Source organism: Phyllobates terribilis, unplaced genomic scaffold, assembly GCF_046119375.1.
Source record: "Phyllobates terribilis strain yellow unplaced genomic scaffold, ASM4611937v1 Scaffold_1__5_contigs__length_1240528914, whole genome shotgun sequence".
Taxonomy (NCBI): Eukaryota; Metazoa; Chordata; class Amphibia; order Anura; family Dendrobatidae; genus Phyllobates; species Phyllobates terribilis.
Window position 1 is genome coordinate 877202466 of NW_027362761.1, and position 27615 is coordinate 877230080.

General features: G+C 42.8%; 1 protein-coding gene across 5 annotated transcripts in view; it reads left to right on the plus strand.

Annotated features, from left to right (window-relative positions):
- The window catches only part of AIMP1 (aminoacyl tRNA synthetase complex interacting multifunctional protein 1), a 102936-nt gene that overhangs the window by 21564 nt on the left and 53757 nt on the right, over window positions 1-27615 (plus strand). Inside the window, exon 1 of one of the 5 annotated variants that reach the window (XM_073639630.1) lies at window positions 19780-19933. The exons of the other annotated variants lie outside the window; for them this stretch is intronic. The gene's annotated coding sequence lies outside the window, so the exon portion shown is untranslated. Of the gene's footprint in view, window positions 1-19779; window positions 19934-27615 lie in introns of those variants that run through there. 5 annotated transcript variants of the gene reach the window in all.

Below are 27615 nucleotides of genomic sequence, written 5' to 3' on the forward strand. Positions count from 1 at the left end.
CCTGGAAAACCCTTTTAATATAGCAACACAGTGGGAGGTCCCTCGTACAGCAGACCTCAGCATTCAGTGACCTATAATTGGGTTCTGTGAGTGCCATCCCTTTGGTAGAATAGTATTGCACATATCATTACTGTTCCCCTCAAATCTTATGTCATTTACAATGGCCTCTGATGCAAATGTGAACAAAGCTTTACACTGTTAGGGCTCTTTCACATGTCTGTGTTTCCGGTACTTGTGGTGACAGTTTCCACACGTACTGGAGACACTGACACATGCAGACCCATTCAAATGAATGGGTCTGTGCACATCCATGTGCTCCACACGCTGACATGTCCGTTTTTTTCCGGCTGCATGGTCCGCAAAAGTGTCTCACACAACACCTACAAATGACATCCGTGTGTCATCAGTGTGACACGTACCGGCACCTGGGAATTAGTGTACAGCTAGCACTGTTCCCAAGCACCCGGTGCTGAATGCTGCCCTTATCATGGTTCCTGCCGGCGCTGCGATCAGCACGAGCACATGTAGTGATGCGGATATCGAGCGTTTCAATGCAAGTCAATGGCGGCAATTACTCTGAGTGTCCGCAAAATTAATGGATGTGCTGCGTATTTTTCCGCAGCTGAATTTTCTGCAGCATGTGCACAGCACATGCGGATTATCATTGGGGACCATGGGGCACGTATTACCAAGTGTTTTTTAAGCGTTTTCGCTGCAGAAGTTCAGCGGCAAAAACGCTTGAAAAACGCATAGTGGGAGCACAGCCTAATAGTTTGGGTTAGGAGACCCGCAGCCAGGCTGTATATGCCGCATAAATTATGCTTGTCTGAAAACGGCCTATATGAATTGTGACGTGACGCAGAATGAAGTTTCTGGGGTTTTGGAAGAGACAGGCTGTACATAAATATGACACGAAATAGCGGCAGGCTGTAGATGCTACTTCTCTGTGAAGGTGCCAGGTTCCCTGGCTGTGCTCCTGGCACGCTGTGTATATTGCGATAACTTGCAGTTTCCGGTGCACGCACCTGGCTTCATTTACTTTGATTAGGAATTGGCTTCACAATTAGTTTTCTTATCGGGTTCGGGTAGAAGCTGATTGAAAAGCCACAGAAATTCTTGAAAATAAAGGTTTCACTGGGATCTCCATCTTAACACAACAAATTAACCTCTTCCATGCCTGCTGACATGTTTTCAGTAAATAATATTATGTTCTTTGTCTTGTAAAGTGATTGCCCAGGAGACTAACCTGGAAATGGTAGTATTATTAGCAGCAGAATATAAGGACCGCTTTCTTATTGTATTGGTAATGTTACCACTGCTGTGATGAGTGGATATTGGCGCCCTGGAGGAACACGGAGGGCTGTGCCCCCCATGGATGGCTTTGCCAGGAAGCAGTAATGATGCAGTGCTGTGACTGTCGTCTGTGAATTTACCACTTGTATAATGATCATTTTTTTTCATCACTTTCTGCTTTATACTGGGTCCAGACTGAATCCAATGATATAAGAGCCATTTTCAAGCATGAGGTAGCCCAAAGTTAAATGTGCTCTCTAGTTAAAGAATTAACATTAAAGGGGTTCTCCACCTTCAGGAACATTTTTGTATGTAATTGGAGCTAAAAATCATTTTTTGTGCAGTTGGGTTTCCTTAAAAATTTTGCACCATTTCTCTTTCATTGCCTCTGTGTTGCATTGCCTATTTCTGACTGCAGAATGAGGTAACTGAGAACCTGTCAGTCCGCTGTGACGGTCTGACCGATAGTTTGTATCTCTTACATCTGTTTTATGAGCTCCTCTTGCCTATTATGATCACAGACTACATTGAATGTGCAGGGAATCAAAGAGCCCGTTAAAGCTAAACGCTGGAAATTTTCTAAAGAACTCCAATTGGAAAAATTATGTTTTTTAGCCCCAAATACATGCATTTAAAGTGAAAAAAAATTGTCCCCAAAGGTGCTTACTACTGCAAGTGGTATTACTTACCTATATAGTTCACTTTAGATCTGGGCCCTTTTATAATTGATCTGCTCCTCTTGCTTGTTTTCCACACAGTGTTTCATCTCATAAGTGCTGTGTGATGGAGACGACCTGAATTCTCATTTCAACAGCTAAGCCAGCTCCCTTCTCCTTCATGGTCGATGTCTAGCCAGAGAAAGGGGCTGGCATAGCTGTTGAAATGAGCAGTCGGCCAGCTTCCTTCATACATGTCGCTCATAATGTGCCAAGATGAAGGTGCTCTCTGGATGATGGGCCTCCGGCAGGGCTGTGGAGTCGGAGTCGGTAGAAATGTACCGACTCCGACTCCAGCTTTAAAAAAATGTATTAATACTTCATAATTGAACTTTCATATGAATTTTATAAATGTTACTCAAATATTTATGTTCTATCAAACTATGAACAACAGTGATAAGCAGTTCTGCTGGAGATAGAGATATTTCTTACTTCTTGTGTGTCACTGTTCTCCACTGCCTTTATCTAATCTTATACTTGGTTAACCACATGCTGCCCCAACCCCCCTACTTACAATGTATGAAACTGAAAGTGAAAATGTGTTGCAAATTCTTAGTAGTAAAGGTCCTCCTCTAGACTAGATGTTTACTAGGTGTGCGTCTTCCAAGCATCTCACAGCTGCTACTCAGAAGAGGAAGACTGTAAGAAGTATTATCCTTTCAACAAACTTTGCATCAGTTAACTGTGAGTACATGAGGAATAACAGTATTACGGACCACTATATCAGTTGTACGACCTGGCAATAATTTTGTACAATTGTTTTTAGGAAAAACAATTGTCATTTGGATTGTGAATGCAGAATTAAAAACCTGAGAATGTCAAAGAAGCGTCACATTAAATCAGCTGTATTTGAACATTTCACCATCACTCAAGACATAATGTTTTCTGTCTGTCAGTGTATGACAAATGATCCAGACGAAAACAAATGCTGTGAAGCCAAGATCAGTGCATATTCAGGCAAAGATAAAAATGCTCCTACCAGAGCTTCTAATCTAAAGAGACATTTACAGCGCTTTCATCCAGTAGTACTGAAAGCAGTGGATGAGAAAGACTGCATCCAAACCAATGAACCAGTGCCCAGCTCTTCCAGCCAAACAAAGAAGCAGAGAACTTTGCAGCCATCAGTTGCAAGATATTTTGTCAGTGACAAAGTTACTGTGACAATGACAGTAGATACATTTAAAAAAACAGATCATAGAGCTTGTTGTAAAGGATAGTGTGCCTATTTCATTATTTTCACGACCAGCTTTTATGTGTCTGAATGGGGAAATGGCCCGCAAGCTTGGTGTTTCTCTGGAGAGAGAGAGTATTAGAAAATTAGTAATCGAAGAAGCTTTTAAACAAAAGGAAGAACTTAAAAAAAACTCTCAAGGGACGCTTTCTGTTTCTTAAAATGGATGCCTGCACACGTCACAGAGTGAACTATTTTGCCATCAATGTCCGATTTGTTTGTGACAAAAATGAAATAGTTACCAAGAAATTGGCAGTAAAAGACACCAAAGCTCATAACACCAGTGAGTTTCTCCAGGTCTTGGTGGAAAAGGTTCTGCAAGACTATGAACTTAAAGAGCAAGTTCTTTCTGTCGTAACTGACAATGCTTCAAATATGATAAGTACTATTAAGCTAATGAATGAGAGTAATGATGGTGACCTGCAGCTAGAAGAACATTCTGGGTCCACAGACACAGAAATGTTTGATATAGAGGAACACAGTATTGTAACTGAAGTTGCTTCAGATGAACAGCAACATGATAGTTTAGATGATCTTGTTGAAACTGTGTCAATACGTTCTTTCATTCATCACATGCGCTGTGTTGTGCATACGCTACAGCTGGCTATAAGAGACAGTCTGCAAGAAGGACATGCTGCTGCACTGATTGGCAAGGTGAGAAAATTGGCTACTGTTGCCAGAACCCCTAAAGTTGACTCAATTTTGAAGAGACGTGCTGGAAAAGGGGCAATTATTGATCAAGCCACACGATGGGGCAGTACTTACTTAATGATTCAGCGCTTGGTTGAACTGAAAACCTTTCTTGTAGATGTGGCTAACCCTCAACTGACGCTAAATGAAAGTCAGTGGAATCAGGTGACTGAGCTGGAAAAATTGCTAGAGCACCCATTTACCGTGACTAAAAAATTACAAGCAGAGGACTTAACTCCAGGTATTTTCTTAAAGGAGTGGAAGAACCTGATGTTTCGCCTGTCCCAAAGAGAAGGGTTAATTGCAAGTGGCATTGCTACATCAATGAAAGAGCTACTATTACAAAATAACATTCTTTTGGCAGCTGTTTATGTAGACCCAATGCATCGGATTCTTCTAGATGATCAACAGCTAACTAAAGGAAAAGAAGCTCTGTTTGAAATAGCAGTAAGGATGAAAGGGTTGCAGAACAGTCAGGAGGAACAAGAAGAATGGTCGTCCTGCCACATCTTCACCCTCATCATCAACTGATGAAGAATTTAATTTCGAAAAATATTTGGATCACAAGGACCGTGCAAAGCGTTCCCGCATAGAAGAAGAGTCATCCCCATCAAAGAACACAGCCAGTACATTTCAGCAGAATTTTTCATGTGCACTAAAAGAAATTGAGAAATTTGACCGTTCATCAAAAATAACAGTGCAACAAGCGATTCCTCTGTATCCTGACATTGTCAGAGATGTTGCCCGAGTGGTTACTGCTTTGCCACCAACCCTAGTTAGTGTAGAGAGGTTGTTCTCAGCTCTCAAAATAATTAGATCAGATTTGAGGGCATCCATGAAGGAGGATCTGACAGAGGCAATACTTTTTCTGAGGACAAATTTATAGATTTCTTCTTAACTGCATAACAGTGTTTATTACATATTTACTTACAAGAGTTTAGAAAAGTTTATAAAAGTTATTTGCTATATTCTAATTGTATTCTAATAAATATAGTTTTTGCTCTAAGCGGTCTGATTACTTATGTGATGGTGAGAAACTGAATAAGCACGATGTTAATATTTTACAACAGTAAATTTATTGTTACGAATTGGCCATTTATGAAGGAGTCGGAGCCGGAGTCTGAGTCGGAACCTGATAAAATCCAGGAGTCGGAGTTTCAACTGTAGCTTACCGACTCCACAGCCCTGGCCTTCGGGGACCAGAGTGGATACATTCGAATCAGGGTACCTTTGATAATTGAAGTCTATTAGTAGGTTATATAATTTGATATTTAACAGGGTTTTCCCATCTGGTAAAGCATATTATTACACGGGATAAGAATGGTTAAAAATAGAAATCCTACTCACCCTTACACCCTCGCAGAACTAGTTCTGGCTTTAACTCTGTCCCTGCATACATTGATTTGTCCTTGGATTTCATTAAAAATGTGGGACTTTTTGATTTTACAGTCATCAGTTCATCTTGACCAGTGACCATCTTGGCCTCATTCACACACAGTGTAACTGTCTTTAGGTTGTGAGACCAGCAGCAAAGTATAAGACAATGTGAATAGATGGGGTTGTATAACACTTCATTCCCCAACCGCCCCATGTGGGCGACATCAGTAGCTAAATCCACATTTAACACATACAAGTTTTGGTTTTCAGGGAATTACAAGGCATGTTTTTCACGCTGTTATGTGAACTCGGCCTGAGGATTCATGTACAGTTAACAAAGTTGCACTCTGTAATGCTATAGTATGCAAACATGAAATATACCAAATTGGAATTGCATTATTCTAGAAAATAGGAAAAAATGAAGATACTTAGCACATAAATTGGTCAATTCATGTGTGCACATAAGCCATGAGAAGGCGATCTTCTTTGTTGGGAGCCTAACCTAATGTGTTTTCTCTCTTGTGCTGATAGCCTACATTTATATGGGTAGGTAGAATCCTGCTGTGATTAAGACCGCCATAGGGTGATGGGTGGAGTGGTTAGGTTCCGAGCAAAGAAGATCGCCTTGTCATGGCTACTGGGCACACATGAATTGGCCAATTTATGCGCTGAGTATCTTCGTTTTTTCCTATTTTTTTGAGCAATAATGCAATTTCATATATTTCATGTTTGCATACTATAGTGTTACAAAGTGCAACTTTATTTGTTAGTTATATATGGAGATGGCTACTTTTAGTATGCACCTGCCAGTCTGTTGATATTTGGATTCATGTACAATGGCAGAAAAGCCAAATGACTGTGTGCGCTGCTGTAGAGGCTCAATCGCAAGTATTCTCACATACTGAATCTAGCAATAAAGAACTGACACCCTAGAGAGATGTCACCCTGTTCCTAGAGAGGAACAGCAGAGGTCTTATGAATTCACTCACCACTGCTCTGTACAAAATATAAGCGTAAAATGGCCATGTGCATGAGGCGTGAGAGCAACGTGTGAAAGCAGATCTACACTTTCCACCTGTGACATGGATTTTGCACCGCCTATAAATCCTGACTTTGGTGTGAAGTGTACAGAACGGCAGATGCTAGCACCGAGCTGTCAGAGATGGTACTTTGGCCGAGAATGTTCCTATACCCATGAAAAACTAGGTCTCTCACTTTGGAAACTCTGTTTTGTAGATTAGATTTGTTCCAATTTAGCCGCCGTGTCTCCAACAGTTTTGGGCACTGATTGACTTTCCAGGCTGGCATTTCAGGGCCATGTTAGTGTCTGGTTTACGTTTTTAATGATTTCTATATTAAATGTCTAGGCATTGCCTGAATTGGAATGTGACCCAGTGTATTAGTGTATTTTATCGGCTACATCAGCATGGCGTATGCTTAGGGGTTGTGAGCATGCATGTTAGACATAACCAATTTAAGGGTATGTGCACACGCCAGCATTTAGACGCTGGCAAGTTTTCCCAGCCAAGGCCACTCCAGGAAAACGCCGGGGGTTTTTTTGGTTATTTTTTTTCCCTGGGGAAGCTTTGCTGCTGTTGTGACAGCTCCACTCCTGGCAGCTTTCACGCTGTACTGTTAGGCCATATGCATGTGAAAATCCAGCACTTGTTTTACAGTGTGAAGAATAACAAAAACTTGCATTGAAACATCAACTTCTTCCTGATGGGACAATTTTCCGTTTTTGCTCACACTGAAAAACAAGTACTGCATTTTCACTGGCTTTTTAAGTCTCATCCATTCTTTCCCATCCAGGATTTTTCATCTGAGCACTTCCCATGGATCTAACCAAGCATTTGAGAAGGTGAGCCGAAGGCACCCATTTTTTTTCTGCAGCAAAAAGCAGAGTGCTGGCAGGAAAAAAAGCTGCAAAAAATGTGTTTGTTTTTGCATGCTTTTTTACCTGCATTTTATTTCCTGTTCATTTGAATGGGTGGAAATGCTGAAAGCATTGACCTGCTGCAGATTAAAAAAGAAAACAAAAAAAAACTTTTAGGCTATGTGCCCATGGTGCAGAAATGCTCTGGATTTTTTCCTGAGCGTTTCTGCATCTCCCTGGCAGAAAAAATGCATGCGGATTGTACATGCGTTTTTCCTGCCAGGGACATGCGGATGTGAAGCGTTCTTCACATGCATTTCCGCATGCGGGTTGTCAAGCGATTTTAGCATCACTTGGAAAGTGCTTGTCAACTTGGTCACACTATATAAATCCATGCAAAGAGGATGGATTTATGTAGTGTGACCGAAAGAATGTTAAAAAATAAATATCATACTTACCTTCTGATGGCCCCCGGAGTCTTTATTCGATGCTTCTCGGCTTGCCGGCAGCTCACGGTAGACTGAAGGACCTGCCGACGTCGGCGGTCGCGTGACCAGTCACATGACTAAATGACGTCAGCGCAGGTCCTTTAGTCTACTGCTAGCTGCCGGCAAGCCAGGACAAGCACACCGCTGGCCATCAGAAGGTAAATTATAATATTTATTTTTTATATTCTTTTTTTTACAGGTTCTATGGTACCCGGGTCCGGAGGAGAGTCTCCTCTCCTCCAGACCCGGGTACCATCCGCACATTGAAACGCATGGATTCCGCATGTACAGATGCAGTGATGCTATATTCCATGCGTTCCAATGCAAGTCAATGGCGGCGAAAACGCAGCACTTCCGCAAAATAATTGATAGTGCTGCGTTTTTTTCCTCAATTATAATCCGCAGCGGAAATTTCCGCAGCATGTGCACATGCGGATTATCATTGGGAACTATTGCAGACCTCCTACCTATTTTTTTAAGCATTTCTGCAGTGGAATTGCTGCTGCGGAAAGGCTTAAAAAACGCATCGTGGGCACACACGCTTGGTAGAAGGTCTGCCATGTTCCCCAATGATAATCCGCATGTGATGTGCACATGCTGCGGATTATCATTGCGGAAAAATCCGCAGCACTACCAATTATTTTGCGGAAGCGCTGCGTTTTCGCCGCCATTGACTTGCATTGGACCGCATGACATCCGCATGACTACACGCGCACATGCGGATATCATGCAGTTCAATGCGCGGATGGTACCCGGGTCTGGAGAAGAGGAGTCTCACTTCCAGACCCGGGTACCATAGTACCTGTAAAAAAAAAGAATTAGAATAAAAAAAAACCTTATACTCCTCTTTCCGGCGCCCCCGGTCTCCTTTGAGCGGCGCTGCTGTCTCCTTGGCTTCCGGCGGTGGTCTGCAAGGACCTTCCGTGACATAATTTACTCATGTGACGGTCATGCGACCGCTGACGTCAGCGGTCAGGTGATGGTCGCGTGACCATCACATGACTAAATGACGTCATGGAAGGTCCTTTTAGAGCACCGGGAGCCGCCAAAGATACCGGGGGCCATCTGAAGGTGAGTATAATGTTTTTTTTGTTTTGTTTTTTTTACTATTGATGCTGCATTTGCAGCATCGTAACTTGGTCACACTATATAAATCCATGCCGTTTGCATGGATTTATATAGTGTGACCAAGTTGTCAAGCACTGCTAAAATCTCTAGGAAAAGCGCATGTACAATCCGCATGTACAATCCTCATGTACAATCTGCATGTACAATCCGCATGCGGTTTTTCTGCCAGGGAGATGCAGAAACACTCAGGAAAAATCGGAGCATTTCTGCATCGTGGGCACATAGACTAAGTGTAGTGAGTGAGTAGCTTCTGAGTAGAAGCAGCCTTAAAGAATGAGCATGTCACGTCACTTAAGCGTTTCCAAACCCTGAAGTGGTTAAAAGCAGTGACATAAGACGTAACATGCACAGCAGTGTCGTTGTGACGTTACTGTGCATTATGTTCATTTTATCCTGAGAAAGATAAATGCACATACCCTCATTACTAAAGCCATGCCCTGAATGCACACTTGTATCTACAGACCTGTTTGAATACTTAATAGTTGTAAATGTATTCATGATTATGCAGTAAATGAAGCCTGAATATAATATGTGACATATCAGAAGTCCCACTATATCACATCATTATCAGGAAGCAGAGCTGATCCCAACAATTGCACCTTTCCCTAAGTATCTTACAGCAAAAAGCGGATTCCCGTTTCCCGGAGTCTTCATTCTATCAGTGCTCTGCAGACAGGGCTGCCTGAAAACCCATTGTGCAGATTTTCTCCAGAGACAGGTTTTGTAGGAGACCGGTCATTTGAGTTATGCTGTCCGAACCATGGGCAGAATGAGTCAAGGACAGATTTCCTTATAACTATACTCCAAACAATCTGGCCGGTTAGAGAAAACATACTTTTGGCCAAGTTCACATGTGGCAGCTTTGTGTTGCAGATTCTGCACTGTAAATATCCAGCAATTTACAGTATAATGTCAATGAATGAAGTTTTTAAAATACAGTTCACATGTTGCAGGAAAAAATCCTCACGAAAATGAAATCATGATGCAGATTTTAAATCTGCTGCATGCTTATTCTTTTCTATATTTTTATTTCAAATGTCACCCTATACAATGCTTAGTATTGGTGTAAGGGTAGGACGAAATCTCCAGACAAGTCCGCAACAAAATCCACAAGTAACATATGCGAATTCTGTTTGCAGATTTGTCGTGAAATCGTAACCAAATATGCAGCCAGAATTATCCACAACATGTGACCAAGAAGACGGGAATGTGTCACCCCCCCCTGGGCGATATCAGACCTCTACTATGGGCATACAGGTGATAGAAAAGTAAATCTATACTTACCTGTATGGCCCATAGTAGAGGTCTGATTGCCGAGAAATCCCCTCCTATCTGCTTACTATTCCCCTAAATCGCTGCCTCTGTGATAAATTACCATATCCCCCCCCTCTCCCCTGCACGTCACAGGGCCCTGTGACATACCCTGTAAGGTGGTGGCCGTAGGTTATATTGGAAAATCTTGTGACAGGTTCCCTTTAAAGGAAACCCGACACCTTCAGAACTGCTATTTACCTGCAGATATAGTGCTAGATATAGTGGTATATCGCACATAATAATCACTTAAAGAAGCACTCCTCCCTTCAAAGTTTTTATCTTGTTAATATATTTCAGTCATCTTATTATATAGCACAGTGTACTTAAAATTGCTCCTTTTCCCTTTCTACCCAACTAATTCTTCTCTTTTCTCTGCTCTATGTAGAAAAAGGAAGTCTCTTCATCCCCCTCTTCAACTCCTGACTCAGCTGCTCTCCCGAACCCCCCCCCTAGGGACTTTTGCAGTGACTGATGAGTCATACAGGGAAAATTGACCTCCTGTTTCTATGTAGAGTACATAGAGCTTAGAGTGATTCAGCTAGTTGGTTTTTAATCCCGTGATGTCATAGACCTAATGGAAAAGAGAAGAATTAGCTGGGTAGAAGGGCAAAATGAGCAATTGTAAGTACACAGTGCTGTATAATGTGATGATTGCAATTTATTAATAGGATAAACATTTTGATGGAAGTGCTTCTTTAAATCATGTCTGGCAGACTTAATGGAGCAGCAGCTGCAGGGAGAAAATGAAGTTATATTCTCCTTAGAGCTGCTCACTTTCAGTCATCGGGGTTGTGCAGGGAGCTGTAAAAGTCACCGCTCACTATACTCACTGCTCGGCTCTTGTGACCTGTCTGTTTAAAGGATTGTTCTCATGATAGATCTTCAGGTGTTTAGGTCTCCTCTGCATCGAAGGCTCCCTCCATGGCATGGAATGGTGCTCTTCTGAATGATTGACTGTTTAGATCACTGGCATCATGATGCTGCTTGTCTGAACTTTACCATCTCCCATTCTGCTTGCAGAGGCAGCTTTAACTCTGCAGCATGGAAGGAGTGCAGTGGCACTGAAGCTGCCCGGATGTGTAGCAAAGAGCTTGTAAGTGCTGTGCTCCATGCGGAAGGAACAAGCTAGCACTGAAAGACTGCAGTTTGCTGGTAACCAAGGCAATGAGCAGTAAACAAATTCTTCAGAACAGCGCTGATTTTGATAAACAACTTTGCATATTTTAATTCATTTATGATATTGAGACAACTCCTTTTAAGTAAATATTTATATTCACCTCGAGGCTATGCGCACACGATGCGTTTTTAATGCGTTTCCGCTGCGATATTTCTGCCGCGGAAACGCTTCAAAAACTCTTGTTAATAGGTCTGCTATGTATAGCAATGGCAATCCGGATGTGCTGTGCACATGATGCGGAAATTTCCGCTCCGGATTCGCATTGTCAAAAACCGCAGCAAGACCATTGTTTGGGCTTTTCCGCCGCAAATTTGCACCCATTGACTTGCAGTGAATAGCAGCAAACCCGCAGGTATAATATCTATACCTGCAGATTTGCTGCATTTCAATGAAAGTCAGTGGGTGAGAATTTGCGCCTGAAACGCGTTGCGGGTGGTACGTGGGTCGTGAGAGGAGGCTACTACTCCTCTCATCCGATCGCCGCTCCCGCTGATAAACTGCGTGCCCGCGGTAAAAAGAAAGTAAAAATAAACCTCTATACTCACCTTTACGGCTTCCTCCGGTGACCTCCTGGTCCCTCGCGGCGATGTCTTCAGCCCGGCGGCCAGCGGTATAATGCGGGGAGCAAATCCTGGAAGCACAGTGTACTGTGCTTCCAGGACCTACGCTGACGTCAGCAATCAGCCCTCCGTTACTAACCTGGGTTTCACGTCCGCTGCCAATACAAGGCTGACATCAACCCCATTACCCCACTCGCCACCGCTACAGGGCAGTGGGAATAGCGGAGGCTAAGCGCCAGATTCTTATGGATGCGCCATTGCTGGGACTGCTGAGGGGTGATATTAATAGCCACGGAGGGGTCTAATATTCATGGCCCCTTCCCTGGCTATTAATATCAGCCCGCATCTGTCTAGTTTAGCCTTTGCTGGTTAGATTTTATAAGGGGACCCCACGTAAATTTTTTTCTGGGGTCCCTCTGTAATCTAGCCAGTAAAGGCTAAACAAACAGCTGTGGGCTAATATTAATAGCCAGGGAACATTGTTGTCTAATGGCCCCTTCCCCGGCTACTAATATCAGCCCCCAGCGGTCGGCTTTCCCTCTGCTGGTTATAAAAATGATGCGGGAACCCACGCCATTTTTTTTTTTTTATTTTTTTTTCAATTTGGACACACATTTTTTGCTACGTACAAAACGTTGCATTCTTTTGAAAGCAAGTAAATCCACATGTGTTCACTGAACCATGTGGATTTATCGCATTCTATACTTTCTAGTGGTCAAATTTCTGTTGCGGAGACTAGCGACTCCACAAGAGAATTTGACATGTTGCAGTCCTGAAAGATGCGTCGCATGTCGGTGTCCACAGGTGATTCGCAGCCTCTGATGCACGCATAGTGGACATGGGATATCTAGAGATCCCATCCACATTGCTGTAACATCTGGATGCTACAGGTTTGACGCTGTATAAATACGCAGAGTCCTGATCGTGGCCGCGTACCCAAACTCACCCGCAGCATGTCAATTTCTGAAGTGCCATTATATGCGGTGGATTCACATGTACCAACAACAAAAGTGCGGCATTAGAACACCGCGTTTTGGACGTAACAAAATATTCTGCGTCCAAAGCGCCGCTGCGGAGTGCTGACAGCTGTGAGATGTTATTAATGGCCGGGGAAAATGTTTGCAAATGGCACCTTCTCAGGCTAAGAATAGCAGCTCACAGCAGATGCATAAATTACATGAATAGAAATGCTAATGACGATTGGATGAATGGGACTAGCTGACACTTAGCTCTTTTGTTTGGTGATGACAAGGTATCAGTCAGACCTTTTCATGACCAAACCCAGTTAAAGTAAAGAGTTAAATAAACACACAGACGCAGAGTAAACACTTTATTTGAAATACAGCAGACACATTCTTTAATCATTCAAATTAACCAATATACTAACCCCAGTTTTGATGGTAATCCAAGGTTTAAGCAATGTCCCACCAAATAACTTTTATTTAGCTCCAAAAAGCATTCATTGTTGTACAAAAACGCTTGAAAAAAAAACGCATCAAAAACGCCCAGTGTTTTTCTTGCCAAAGGAGATGCAGAAATGCTCAGGAAATTTCTGCTTCAAATCCTGATCGTGCGCACATACCCTGAAATGGCAATTCTGAACTATCTTTTCACTTTGCATTGTGATGTTCCTCCTGAAAATGTATGAATAAATTGACACCCAATTGTCAATTTATTTATTCATTCTTTAGAAGGTTAAACAGAGGAATGACACGGCACAGAATTTTAAAGAGCTTCTTGAATTATTTGATGGAGAATGCCATTACCTCTCCAGATTTGTTGACAACTGATGGTCCTCTATAAAGACTTAAAAGGGTTGTGCAGGATCAGGTGATGCTGAGCCGTGGCTCAATCTTTGTTAAAGGACTGCGGTAGTGAGGTCCCTTTCACCGCTGCAGCCATTCAGCGGTATCAGTGGTGATAGTAAGGTGGTAGATATGTAGACGGGATGTCACTGCTGTAGGCCTGTAAAGAAAGTCAGTGGGGAGAGTTGGCAGTGGAGCGGCAGGTGTTTTATCTTGTTAGGGTGGCAATACCCATCAGTTTATGATTAAAGAGGACCTGTCATGAAGTCACAAGGGGCAATTTTTGGTCTTATTTTTCTCCCACTGCTCCTTTTTAATAAATATATTTTTTAAATCTGCCATACGATTTCAAGATATAGGACCTTTTATTAGTACTGATTTTTCTGGTCTTTGAGAGGGTGTGACATACTGGATTCTTTTGTGGCATGTTTTTAGGCTGGTTTGCATAATTACCCTGTAAGCACCACCTCCTCCATAAAGACCATAAACAGCAGTAAATATAAAGGCTCCTATCTCTGGGAACCGTATGGTGGACAGAAACTGGCCACTTTTTACATGGTAACAGGTCCTCTTTAAAATGAGTGGGGGCTCCAAACTCTTGCTCATTAGCAGATATCAGATGGTCTGTTGCTTCAATCATGTTAGTTTTCATTATACCTTATAATTTTTGGTTCCTGCAGTAGGAAAGCCTTTTCTAGAGAAGTTTGGAAACTGTATAGCATTCATGCCATTTTTGTTATAAAGTTTATGCTATACATATGCTACATGTCTTCTATCAGTGGCTCTAATCTACAGTCATGGCCAAAAGTTGCTCTTGAGAGAAGTTGCTCTGAAGGATGTTCAGATCCCATTCTTTAATGATGGCAGTGTTCATAGGCAAAATCATTAGTGATCCCGCTCCCTTGGATGATGACACATGACTGGTGTCAGGATGCTTTAGTATTAGTATCACATGGCAACGCTCACCTTCTCTTCTCCAGACAAGTCACTCTTCCAAATGTCCCAAACAGTCTGAACAGGGCTTCACCAGAGAAAATAAGAAAATAACTTTTATTCCAGTCCTCTGCAGTCCAATCCTTATAATTCCTACTAAGTTGTGGTGGGTCAGAATTTGACCCAGAAGCTGATATCCAGCTGTCCGGGAAAATTGCAAAAGTCTTGAAAAATAAGGGTCAACAGTGTAAATATTGAGTCTTCACATAAACTTGATAATAGTACTCCAGTAAACATAGAAATATCTGACTAAAAGATCTAAAAACACCGAAGCAGAAAACTTTGTGAAAACCAATATTTGTGTCAGTGTGAAAACGTTTTGGCCACGACTGTATCGCTTTCCTTTAAGATGAGTGATGGCTTCCATGCGCTTGCTGCGAGCATAGCCCTCATCATAGCTGGCATCACTCAGAGAAACACTGTTTTCTGTGATCCACCATCCAACAATCATTATGTGCAATTGTTTCTGTAATGGGTTCTTATTCATGCTTTCCTGTAATAGGTTCTGAGGACTAAAGTATGAGGCATAATTTATACTATAATAAAATGTATGGCAACCACTTGAAGAATATCTTTTATTGCACTCGGTAACAACTGCAGATGTTAGAACATTTCTTGGAAAGGATCTCTCGGAAATCAGGTGTACCAAATAAAATTTATTGTTCGCTGAATTGTCCTAAATTTGTTTCTTTGTGGTTCAGCTCGGATCTTAAACCGTTTACCTCTGCAGTGCATATCATCATTTTTTTTTTTATCATTAAGCTACAATTTAGGATCTTGGATCATCTTAAAGAATGTCTATGTGGGGTTATTAATATGATTTAAACCATGTTTTGGAGTGCACGGCCTGTGTATTCCTTCTACAAAAAAAAAAAAAAAAAAGTTATTTTCCATGGTGAGGTATTCTGCACCATGCTCCTATTTTACACACTAATGATTTTAGCAGGACCGACTGACCATCTAATGTGTATGGGGATCTCCCTACTCTCCCTTCATATCATCTGTAAGCATTGGACAGGGTGACATTAAAGGGAATCTGTCAGTAGGATCAGCATCCCTAGGCCGTATATATGTTCATGTAGGTCCTAAAAGGCTGAATAAAATGATACTTTGACATCTGCGATCTGATGTCTTATGTCATGTAAAATAACTATTTACCTGCAGATATGGGGTTAATCTGCCGGTTAATAGCCTTCTGACACCGTGTGGCTGCCACACTGCGAGCCCCGCTTATTTCCCCAGGCAGCCTCGCTCTTTCAAGGGAATCTGTCAGCAGGTTTTTGCTGTGTAATCTGAAGACTGCAAGACATAGGGGCTGAAACACAGGTTTCAAAGGTGTGTCACTTACAATGAAGTGTGGTTATTTACTTACAATGAAGGTTTTATCACTGGGGATTATCACTGCCAGACTGGTGCACATGTGAGCAGTTGTCCGACTCCACCCTCTCCTGTGATAAGCAGCTCACTGTCAATAGACAATGTACATACAGAGCCTGGTGTGGGCGGGGTTAGCTTCTGGGCTCTGCTACATCTAAAAACTCTGATTGTGTCACACCTGCTGCATCCAGTAAACTAAGTGATATATCGTTGGAATCGGGCTCACTTACCCTAGATTATGCTATTCTCAGATTAAATTTCCTCCTGGCAGCGGGGCGCTCGGTGTGGTGGCTGCACGGTATTAGAACGCTATTATCCTGCAGATTAACCCCATAGCGTTATTTTACGTGACAGGTTCAATTTCACAGCTCTTTTATATATTAATAAAAACATGGATTTCTCTGGAATAAGACATCAGATTGCAGAAATCAAGGTGTCATGTTATTCAGCTTCCTATGACCTATATGTCCATATAGACGGCGGCGGAGGAAGGCTGATCCTACTGACAGATTCCCTTTAACCCCTTTCCGACGTGGTCAGTAATAGTACGCACCACGTCGGATAGGCCGGTTGAGCGAGGGACCGACGCTGAGCCCGCACTGAACCGAGCACATGTCAGCTGATTCTTACAGCTGACATGTGCCCGCAACAGCCGCGGGTGGAATCTCGATCCAACCGCAGCTGTTAACTAGTTAAATGCCGGTCAATCTCTGACAGCGGCATTTAACAGCGCCAGAAGCGCATCACTTACCCCGCCCATCGGTGACACTGTCACTTGATCGCGGGTCACTGATGGGTGGGCATGACAACCCTGGGTCTGCAGCTGACCCCAGTGGTTGTGATGTAATGATTGCTATGTGCGCCACCTAGTGGTCGGTGCTCATAGTACAGAAGCATTTCTGCTACATAGAGGTGATCTGCTCATCACCTCTATGTAGCGGAGGCGATCTGACAGTTGCTGCTTCTAGTCTCCTATGGACACTATAGAAGCAAGCAAAAAGTGTTAAAAAAAGAAAAAAAAAAAATATAAAAGTTTAAATTACCCCCTTTTGCCCCATTCAAAATAAAATATTAAAAAATAAACCCCACATACACATATTTGGTATTGCAGCGTTCAGAATCGCCCGATCTATCCATATAAAAAAATAATTAATCCGATCGGTAAACGGCGTAACAAGAAAAAAATTCCACATGCCAGAATTATGTTTTTGGTCGGCGCAACATTGCAATAAAATGCAATAACGGGCCATCAAAACATCGGATCCACCCCAAAATGGTATCAATAAAAACATCAGCCCGGCGCGTAAAAAATAAGTCCTCACCCAGCCCCAGATCCTGAAAAATGGAGACGCTACGGGTCTTGGAAAATGGCGCCATTTTTTTCTTTCTTTCTTTTTTTTTTTTAAAGCAAACTTTGGAATTTTTTTTCACCACCTAAATAAAAAAGAACTTATACATGTTTGTTGTCTACAAACTCGTAATGACCTGGAGAATAATGATGGCTGGTCAGTTCTAGCAATCAGTGAACGTGGAAAGAAAAAAAAAACAACTGTGAAATTGCATTTTTTTTGCAATTTCACCGCACTTGGATTTTTTTCCCGTTTTCCAGTACACGATATGGTAAAACTAGTAATGGCGTTTAAAAAAACAACTCGTCCCTCAAAAATAAGCCTTCACATGGCCATATTGACCGAAAAATAAAAAAGGCTATGGCTCTGGGAAGAAGGGGAGCAAAAAATGAAAACTCAAAAAACAGAAAATGCTCCGGTCATGAAGGGGTTAAATTGCCAGTCCCTTTTGTTCTCCCCTGACATGAGCTTTTTCTAGAGAAGTTATGTAGCTGAATTTCGGCCATCTGACAGAGGCCTGAGGTGAAATCGATTTCATTCAAGGGCTCATTCAGCCGTCTGGTGTAACATATGTGTTCTGACCATGTTTTCCATGCATTGAATATATACCGACTGTATGGAGCTATTCACCAAGTTATTTTGCAGACTGTGTGTCTTCAGAAAAATCATGTAGACGCATTCGTCACAGATCAAAACCACACATAAGCACGGACAGGACATGGGTGCCACCTGTAATGGGTACGACAAGCTTTACAATTAATTTTTTTTACATGCCAAAAAATCATTGATAGTTAAAACTTATAAAATACTGATAAATCTTCACTGAATATAGATTTTACCAAAGAAATTGGAATTTTGGTAATGACTGATCAATTCTGGCAGAGAAAGAAGCAGATTTCTCTGATAAGTTGCTTATTTTCATGTGTATTCTTGATTAATGGAACTGGATATGTAAGTAACAAACTCAGTCATACTTCCTGGCACCCACCTGGATCTAGTGGTCTGCGCAAAGACGGAAGTGGTGGCGCTACTGCTTCACAAGCCGCTAGACCGCTGCAGATGGTCAGGCTTCTTGAGCAGCATGTCATCGGATATTTTATGATGCGCTGCTCCGTCACCTGACAGCTCATTAGGCTATGTTCACACATTGCGGTTTTTCAGCAGTTTTTTTTCTGCAGCAAAACCTGATCTCTTGGCAGGAGGTTTGTTCAGGAGTTTTCTTGCTATTTTGCGCCCTTTTTGGAGTGTTTTTTTCCTTTTGTCTCTTCTATGCATGTACATAAAGTTCAGTGAAAAAAAAAAAAAAATCTCATTCTGGTTTTGGCACAAAAAGCACTGAAAAACCTGACACCTGCGTTTTTGGTGTGTTTTTTTCACCACCCATTACTTCCAATGGGTGAAAAAACTGAAAGAAGTGACATGCTCTGTTCTGTAATAAAAAAAACATGCAAAGCACAAAATACTGATCAAATAAAAACCAAGGTGTGTGCGTGAGATTTCTGGAATCTCATAGACTTTGCTGGTACTGTAAAACGCAGCTGAAAATTTGCATAAAAAAACGCAATGTGTGAATGTAGCCTTCCAGTGGTCCAGAGGGTGGTGGAGCTGTGACTGCTTCCTGTGTCTGTGCAGACCACTTTAAATGTCCATTCCTACATCATACATGTGAGAACTCTGTGTTTTCCATTATTCCCGCCATGCAGAGTATCATGTAGTGTTTTTTCTGCATAGTGCCTGGCTTTGTCAGACTTGGTTCTCAGCGAATGAATTAGTGATTAGTAGCCGGTCTATTTTGGGATGGTGATTTGTAAGATTTGGCCTGGCACCAAGTGAAATGACCATACTTCTTGCCCCCTCTGGCCTCATTTTCAGCTGTCATCCTTTGCCTGGTCTATTTTGTGATAGGTGTGGGCGATGCTAAATGCCAGTCCGCCAGCACTTCACACGCTGTGTTGGTGTAGTATTCTGCTTATGTGGAAACGTGTGCCGTTGGGGGCTGCGTGGCTTTCTTTCTTTTATATTGTAGATGGCTTACTTTCGCCTAGCTTCAGTCAGGCATTCGGAAGGCATTTCTTCCAAGTTTTTTGGTAGCTTCTGTGTGTTAACATATATTTTTTCCTATAGAGAAATTTTAGATTTTTTATTCAAAACATGATGTAATTTGAAGCCTAAAAAGCCCTGCTGACCCCCAAAACATAGTGCCATGTATGAAGACTTTACAAGACTTTACAGCATTTTTTGACACTGATGAACTCTGATGAAATAAAATAAGTTAAGACTTATTAGGAATCAAATAAAACATACATTAAGGTTTTCGTTGAGAAGCCGTGTCCTCCTCTTTCCATGCCATCTAGAAAAAGAAGCAAAACAGAAACCCCCGTTGTGTGACCTCTCATGTTTCACAGGACACCAGGCCTGAGCGCACATGGTGCGGGGAGGTCGGAGCTCGCTGGGAATGTCACTCCTTGAGTGACAGGAGCCAGTTGCTTCTCACCACAGATGATCCAAGTCTGACTAATACGTAGTCTCACTTTATTCTTTGTCTGCATCAAATATAAGGTATTGTATATTTTTTCCTTTATTTATTTATTTTTTTTTATAAAACTTGTTTGTAAACTTTAATAAGTGGGGCAACACTGTCATGTACTCCTGTGATGGGAGCTTGGAGCAGTTCAGCCTTGTCGATTCTTGACCTTTCACATTCACTAGTGTCATTTGACGGCTGCTCTTTGTTTGGTGGTCGCTGAGTGACGTTCTCCTACAACCTGGCTTACATACTCTATGTAAGTATGTAAGCAATCCTTGTTTTTGTGCATTATACATCCAAGTTAAATTGATCTATGCGTTGGATCACACAGAGGAGGAGGTTTGGGGTTCGGATGTTCTCTCTTGTGCGTACATACCGTACTGTTGAGTAGTGGACACATACCATACCACAGCTTGAATTACTTCTGTCCAAAATCTAGCACTACTGCTACTACACCACTATTTAGCTTTTTGTGTAAGCTGATGATTGCTTTGTGTATTGCAGTTTGACATTTGCTTTCTGGTATCTATATGTGTGATTATGCTTCCATCACTTGAAAAAATGCAGATAACATTCCTCCAAAAGGAGGAATGTATGAGCTCAGTTACTACTTTACCACTGAGAAAAGATTAGGCTCACAGATTAGCTGTCCAATCCATTTAAGAAATGGAAGCAAAAACATGTGTGTATAATAATATAAATGTTAAATATGTGTAGACGTGTGTATATGTGTGTGCATTTTATGTATACATATAATTTATTACCATATATTATGATTTATAGCTGATGCTTTGTAAATCAAATAGACTAGTATAGAGCAAGCTGGGCATAAGGCATAAATGATGTCACAGAAAAAAACATTCAAAAAACCGGATCATTACATAAATTGTAGAAATAAAATCCTCATTCTGGGCTGTTAGATGAAGTTTCCCGTTACAGTATGCACCCAGAACTGGTGGTGTTTAAAATAAATACAGGCTGATAGTGAGTCTTGTGAACAAAAATGAAGTTCCTACTGTATTCTATTCAATTCTATTTATTAAGTGGTTTGACATCGAGAGTTGTGTATCAGGTGTTAAAGGGAACTGGACTTACAACAAACTTTGCAGAAATCGTACAGGGAAGTATAACAAATCTTATAATGAGTCTGTATGTAATATATACACTACTGGCATCATGGCTTAGCACTAAGTGGTAATAGCAGTAATGTATACCACGTGGCCATTGCAGTGGTAATTTTTTGGCCACTTGTTAACAAAGCCCAGGAGGGCTGCCTGTGGCCAGCTTAAGAGCTGACCTTATACTATACGTAGAAGCTATCAGCTGTATACAGTTGCTAATATTTTGCTGCAACTTTTAATATCTGAGAACGCTGATCACTGCCATTTACGCTTTACGATCACTGCCATTAATTTTTACATGCCATGGCTTCCATAGAAAATGGCATTGAAGTGACTAGACAAGAGAGAGGACTCTGCTGATGTGTTGTCATGGCAATCAAGGGTCTGAAAAAGCCCCCTAGATCTTCCATTTTCTCCTCTAGCAGTGCTTATTAGGATAACTCTAACAGGTTCATGCAGGGAGGGAGCACAGACAGGAGCAGGGGAAGGGAGCACTGTCTGCACGCCACAGAGGCTTAGTTAACTCCTTACATGTCGCAGTCAGCAGCTATTGACCATGGCATGTAATGAGTAACAGAGGGAGTGCCAAAGAAATAGATAATAAACCCTTCTCAAAACCCCCACTTTAAATATTTGATATCACCGTATGTGTAATGACTAGTGATGAGTGAGCACTAAAATGCTCTGGTACTTGTTGCTCAGGTCGAGCAAAGTGGAATACTCGGGTTCTCGACCCGAGCAACGAGCCCAATGTGAGTCTATGGGAAACTCGAGCATTTTTCAGGCAGCTCCCCCCGGCGGTCAGCAGAGGGCCTAAAAATTGCCCAAATCGATGGGAACAGTGCTCAAATGACATGGGAACAGCATGGGGAAGACCCCTGGAAGCATTTCTGACTCCCAGATCACTGCTGTCAGCAACGTGGTCAGAGTATTGCGCCACTTTTACGGACTCACAATAAAACATACAAAAACAAAACCAAAATGGATTTTCCTGGGAAGAATGTTAAGTAACATCCTTTCCAGGGTAATGACTTGTATATAAGGCAAAATAAATAACCAAAAACAAAAATGCTTCTCCACACCTTGGGCTATGTTCACACGTAGCATTTTTGATGCATTTTTGCACTTTTGCATTGCTTTCAATTGTGAAAAATGCATTCACCAGGAAATGTCATTTTAACATTTTACTACCTTATCTGGCCATGTGGTGTGTGACATGGGAACAACATGGGGAAAACCCCTGGAAGCAACTCCTGACTCCAAGGTCACTGCCTAAAACTGTGGTCATCTCATCAGACGTGATCCTATATTACTGCTGTAATAATACAGACATTTTTGACAACGTGACAAATATTAAACTCCATTTAAAATGGGCAAGGTGTGTGTCAAGGGACGGGTAAGTGGATGTTATAGTGATTGTGATAGTGCACGCAGAGGCAGTGGGCAAGATGAAACTGTGCCTGCTGAAGGAGCACAACAAACACCCATGTCATGTCGAACTACCTTCCTGTCCCAATTTCTAGGGGGCCATGGAACACCACTATTGAAGCCAGAGCAGTGTGAAAATGTTGTTGGTTGGATAGTAGATAAAGCTTCCAGTCAGTTTGCTACCATCACATGGTCCAGTCTCAGTAGATGTGAGTGGACCACATTATTATTATTACTTTATCGCCATTTATTCCATGGCGCTTTACATGTGAAAAAGGAGTATACATCGCAAAAACAATTACATTAATCTTGAACAAAAATGTGACAGCGACTGGTTCAGAAGAGGAGAGGACCCTGCCTGCCAGGGCTTACAGTCTACAAGGGATGGGTGAGGATAGAGCTGGTCGTGCAGCGGTATGGTGGAGCGAGGGTTACTGCAGATTGTACATGTCACAAGAGGTGGGTCTTCAGGTGCTTTTTGAAGGTTTCAACAGTAGGCAAGAGTCAGAAATGGTGGGGTAGGTAGTTCCAGAGAAGGGGGGATGCATGGGAGAAATCTTGTATGCGATTGTGAGAAGTGAAGATAAGATGGGAGTAGAGAAGGAGATCTTGTGAGGATCGGAGGTTGCGTGCAGGTAAGTACTGGAAGACTAGGTCACAGATGTATGGAGAAGACAGGTTGTGGATGGCTTTGCATGCCAAGGTTAGAGTTTTGAACTGGAGTCTCTGGGCAAAGGGGAGCCAGTGAAGGGATTGACAGAGAGGAGAGGCCAGGGAATAGCGAGGGGACATGTGGATTAGTCGGGAAACAGAGTTTAGGATAGATTGGAGGAATGCGAGAGTGTTAGAGGCGAGGCCACAGAGCAGAAGGTTGCAGTCGTCGAGAAGGTAGATGATGAGGACGTGCACTAGTGTTTTCGTAGATTCATGGTTGAGGAATGTGCGGATTCGGGAGATTTTTTTTTAGTTGGAGTCAGCATCTTCCTCACCCTGATCCTCCATTCCAAGTGGGGGAAGAGCTGTTTTGTTCATCATCATTTATAAGTTCTGGCCTCTCGCTCTTGATGGGAAAGTGTAATTACTGTCGCAAGAGGTGGATATTGATGAGACACAATGGACAGAAAGTCAGAAGAAGGACCAGGGTGCGGAAGTGGAAGACTAAGTGGTGGACGATGAAGTCACTAACCCAACCTGGCAAGGGGACATGCTGTCACTCAAGGTGTGGGAAAGACTAAGTGCAACACAAAGGGAAGAGGGAAAGGGAACCCAGACTCTAGGGAAACGGAGGGTGAGAGTAGATCAGCCCATCTCCACTAACGTCCCTATATTGGTTCTTCACCAATCGCCGGAAGGGAGGGGATGAGCGCTAGTCGATCCCCACTGAACACTAAAGACAACAAGGCGGGACAAACAAGGGAAAATCGCTTAGCTTTAGTTGACTCCAGACAAATTCGCACATGTCCTCTAGCACCAGAGAGGAAGAAGTACTGCGCTTGCTCAAGCCTTCAAAAGGAATAATGAATATCGCCGGCACCTCCCTCCTGTACACAGAAGGTATTTATACACCCAGGCCAGGGTGTTAATTAGCCAGAGGAAGGTAGCCGCTGGGTCCTAGAGATACTGCTTCTAAGAAGTTGGCTATAATGGCAAACGACGTGCTCTCCTGCAACCAACTGCAGGGTGACTGTCACTTCTGACACACCCGTGACACATTTAGAGCGAACACAGCAGCATACAGGGGGAGGAAGGCGTAGCACCACAACAGGCAAGAACAAGCAGTGTGGTGGCCACAGACACAAGGCGGGCAACTGTTCCCTGGAGCACCAACACGATGGAAGTTGCCAGTACAACTGTTAGTCTTCCCGAGTCTGGTTCTTTTTTAAAGACCGTTGTTTAGATAACCCAAAAAAGGCCATTTGCAACATCTGCCAGGCCAGCATCATCAAAAGCACCAAAACTACCAGCCTGACCACCACCAGCATTCTCAGGCACATGACAGCAAAGCACCTGACTAGCTGGGCCGAACGCCAAGGTCCAGAAACAGTGTCTGTAGGTGACACCACTGCCTCTTCCGCTGTTGTGCGTGCACGCCAATCCCCTGTGCATGGCGCATGCGAAGATGCCTCCCGCCCTGCACCTGTCGTTGGAGACTTGCAACAATCACCATCCACGTCCTTAATCCCAGCACAGCGTTCAGTTGTCCCTACCCCAGTCCTTGGAATGCAAGCGCAAGTATTCAGCCAACCAACCACCCACAGGCCGCAATAGTAAGCTGATACATTTCTGGACTGCTCGCTTGCACTTGAAATGTTGCCTCTTAGGCTATGTGCCCACGATGCAGAAATGAAGCAGAAAATTTCTGCATCTCCCTGGCAGAAAAAACGCATGCAGATTGTGCATGCTTTTTTCCTGCAGAATACATGCGGAATACATGCGGATTCACATGCGTATCCACATGCGTTACCGCATGTGTTTCCGCATCAAGCACTTTCCAGGCGATAGCATCACTTGGAAAGTGCTTGACAACTAGGTCACACTGTATAAATCCATGCAAATGGCATGGATTTATATAGTGTGACGGTAAAAATAAAAAAATAAAGCTATACTTACCTCCGATGCCCTACCGCGTGTGCTGTCGTGCTCGTCCTGGCTTCTTCCTGGTTGCCGGACTCTCGCGAGACAGCCTGCGGTCACATGACCGCGACGTCATCTCAGGTCCTGGAAGATAAGCGCTGCCGGCAAGCAGAGAGAAGCCGCCGGACAGGTGAATATAAACTTTATTTATTATTTTATTCTTTTTTTCACAGGTACAATGGTACCCAGGTCTGGATGAGAGTCTTCTCTCCTCCAGAACTGGGTACCATCCGCATATTGAAACGCATATAATCTGCGTGTACAAATGTACAGACACGGATTATATGCGTCTCAATGCAAGTCAATGGCGGCGATTACGCTGCGCTTCCGCAAAATTAATGAACATGCTGCGGATTTATGAGCGCTGCAGAAACGCAGCATTGACATTGCAGAATGCCATTGGGGACCATGGGGTGCGGATTACCAAGCGTTTTTGATGCGTTTCCGCTGTGGAAATTCCGCAGCGGAAACGCATGAAAAACGCATCGTGGGCACGCAGCCTTAGGCTCGTGGAGGCGGAAGTTTTCCACAACCTCATGGCGGCGGCCGGGTGTCCATACTCGGTCCCCAGCCGCCACTATTTCTCCCGGTATTGTCTCCGCTTTTCACAAGGGCGGGTCCCAGAACATTATCCGTGCCCTCCCCAGTGCACTTAATGTGAAGGACCGCCTAACCACCAACACGTAGACAAGTGAATGTGGCCAGGGACCGTACATCTCACTGGAGCCAGGTCACAGTAAAAAAGCAGACATAAACTGTCCTGGAACCTTCCCACAGACTTTTCTTAGCCAGGGCTGCTTCTCGACAGGGTTGGACAGGCCCACCCGAGAATCATCGGGTGGGCCCTGGCTTCTCCATCAGGAGAGTTCATGATAGCGCTAACTTTGCAGCTGCTATGTGGCTCTTGAGCGGGGGAGAAATGTGGGCCCTCAGAATCAAATCCTCTGGTGGGCACAATGTTTTTCAGTCTGACACTGCTTCTCGGTGAGAGTTGTATTTCACCACAGCCATATTGTTTAGCTCAGTGAAAGGACTGTCATAGAGGGAAACCGTATCTACTCCGGCTGTCATTTCTCCACCATTGTCACACACAACCATACCTGGCTGTATGTTCAGCGGTGAGAGCCACAGATAAGGCTGCTGTGTTACAGCTTTCAACAACTCTGCAGCGGTGGGTGGTTTGTTACCTAAGCATTAAGCATGTTATCTTCAGCGCAGCCTGTTGCCCTTTGGCCAAGGCAGTGCTGCAGTGCTTTCAGCTTGTGATTGATGTGGTCATTTCGGAGATGGAGGCCGAACAAGAGGAGGACGAGGTCCAGGAGCCGAACAATCTGATTACATTAAGGTTACATTGGCAAGTCTGGCTTTTATACTAAAGACAATTTCTACTGTGTTTTTATTTTTTTTTTTACGTCTCTTCAAATGTGTATTGGAGTTCGTCCTAATTGCAATTTCAGTTGCCCTTGAAATTGTTGCATATGCAATAACAGTATTGGAGGCACGCTCCTTAATAATGGGAAGGACAATTCGTATAGATTCTATATTCTAGAATATTAACGGTCTTATCTGAAATTCTTTTACGTGTGAGATATCGCAGTGTGGATAGCGTAATACATCTATCCAGCCAGGTATTATTGCCTTATACTGCGTGCTGCTGGTGCTTCCCCCCAAAAAAATGTAAAATCTATTCTATTCCCTATCGATAATGCTGTCAGATACATTTATAATAGGAACAGGTGCCGCTAGGTGGTATCATCACCAGCTACAGATGGATGTTCATTATGGTCGCATAAATGTCTTCCACAGTCCATAATTTTGTTTTTTTTTATTTCTTTGGCCTTATATACAAGTCATTACTCTGGAAAGAATGTTTCTTAACATTTTAGCTTGTTTTTTGTATGTTTTTTGTTGTCAGTCCGTAAAAGTGGCGTAATACCCTAACATTGTTCACAGATATTTGTCAGCGGCCAGCTGAGAATAGGTTTGAACCCACAACTGCAATACTTTAAATGGAGTGTAATATTTGACACGCTCACAAAAATTGCTGGATTATTAGGGCAGTCATATGGGATAACGTCTGATGGCCACGGTTTCAGGCAGTCGCTTAATAGTATGGTATTTGTCAGCGACCAAGTGTCAATTAGTTCAACAAAACAAAGGTGGCTGACTTTAAATGGAGTGGAATATTTGGCACGCTCCACAAAATTTCTGTATTATTACGGCAGTCATATGGATCACATGCGTCTGATCATTGGTAAAAGCTATTCTGCTTCCACAATACCATAATATGAATAAAACTAAAAAAATCTAGCTGTATTCTGTGAACAAGCAAATGGAGCTGTAAAATGGTGTACACTGACGCACTGATACAATCTAGAAATGGAGGACAATATTTTCCACGTTCACTTTAAATGGCTGATTTTGGAACGCAGTTATATGTGATACATCTGACGGAGAACCACGGTTTTAAAAAGCGGGCCTGTAGTTTACTAATACTATCCTTCACAGAGACCTAGTGTGACTAGCTTGAT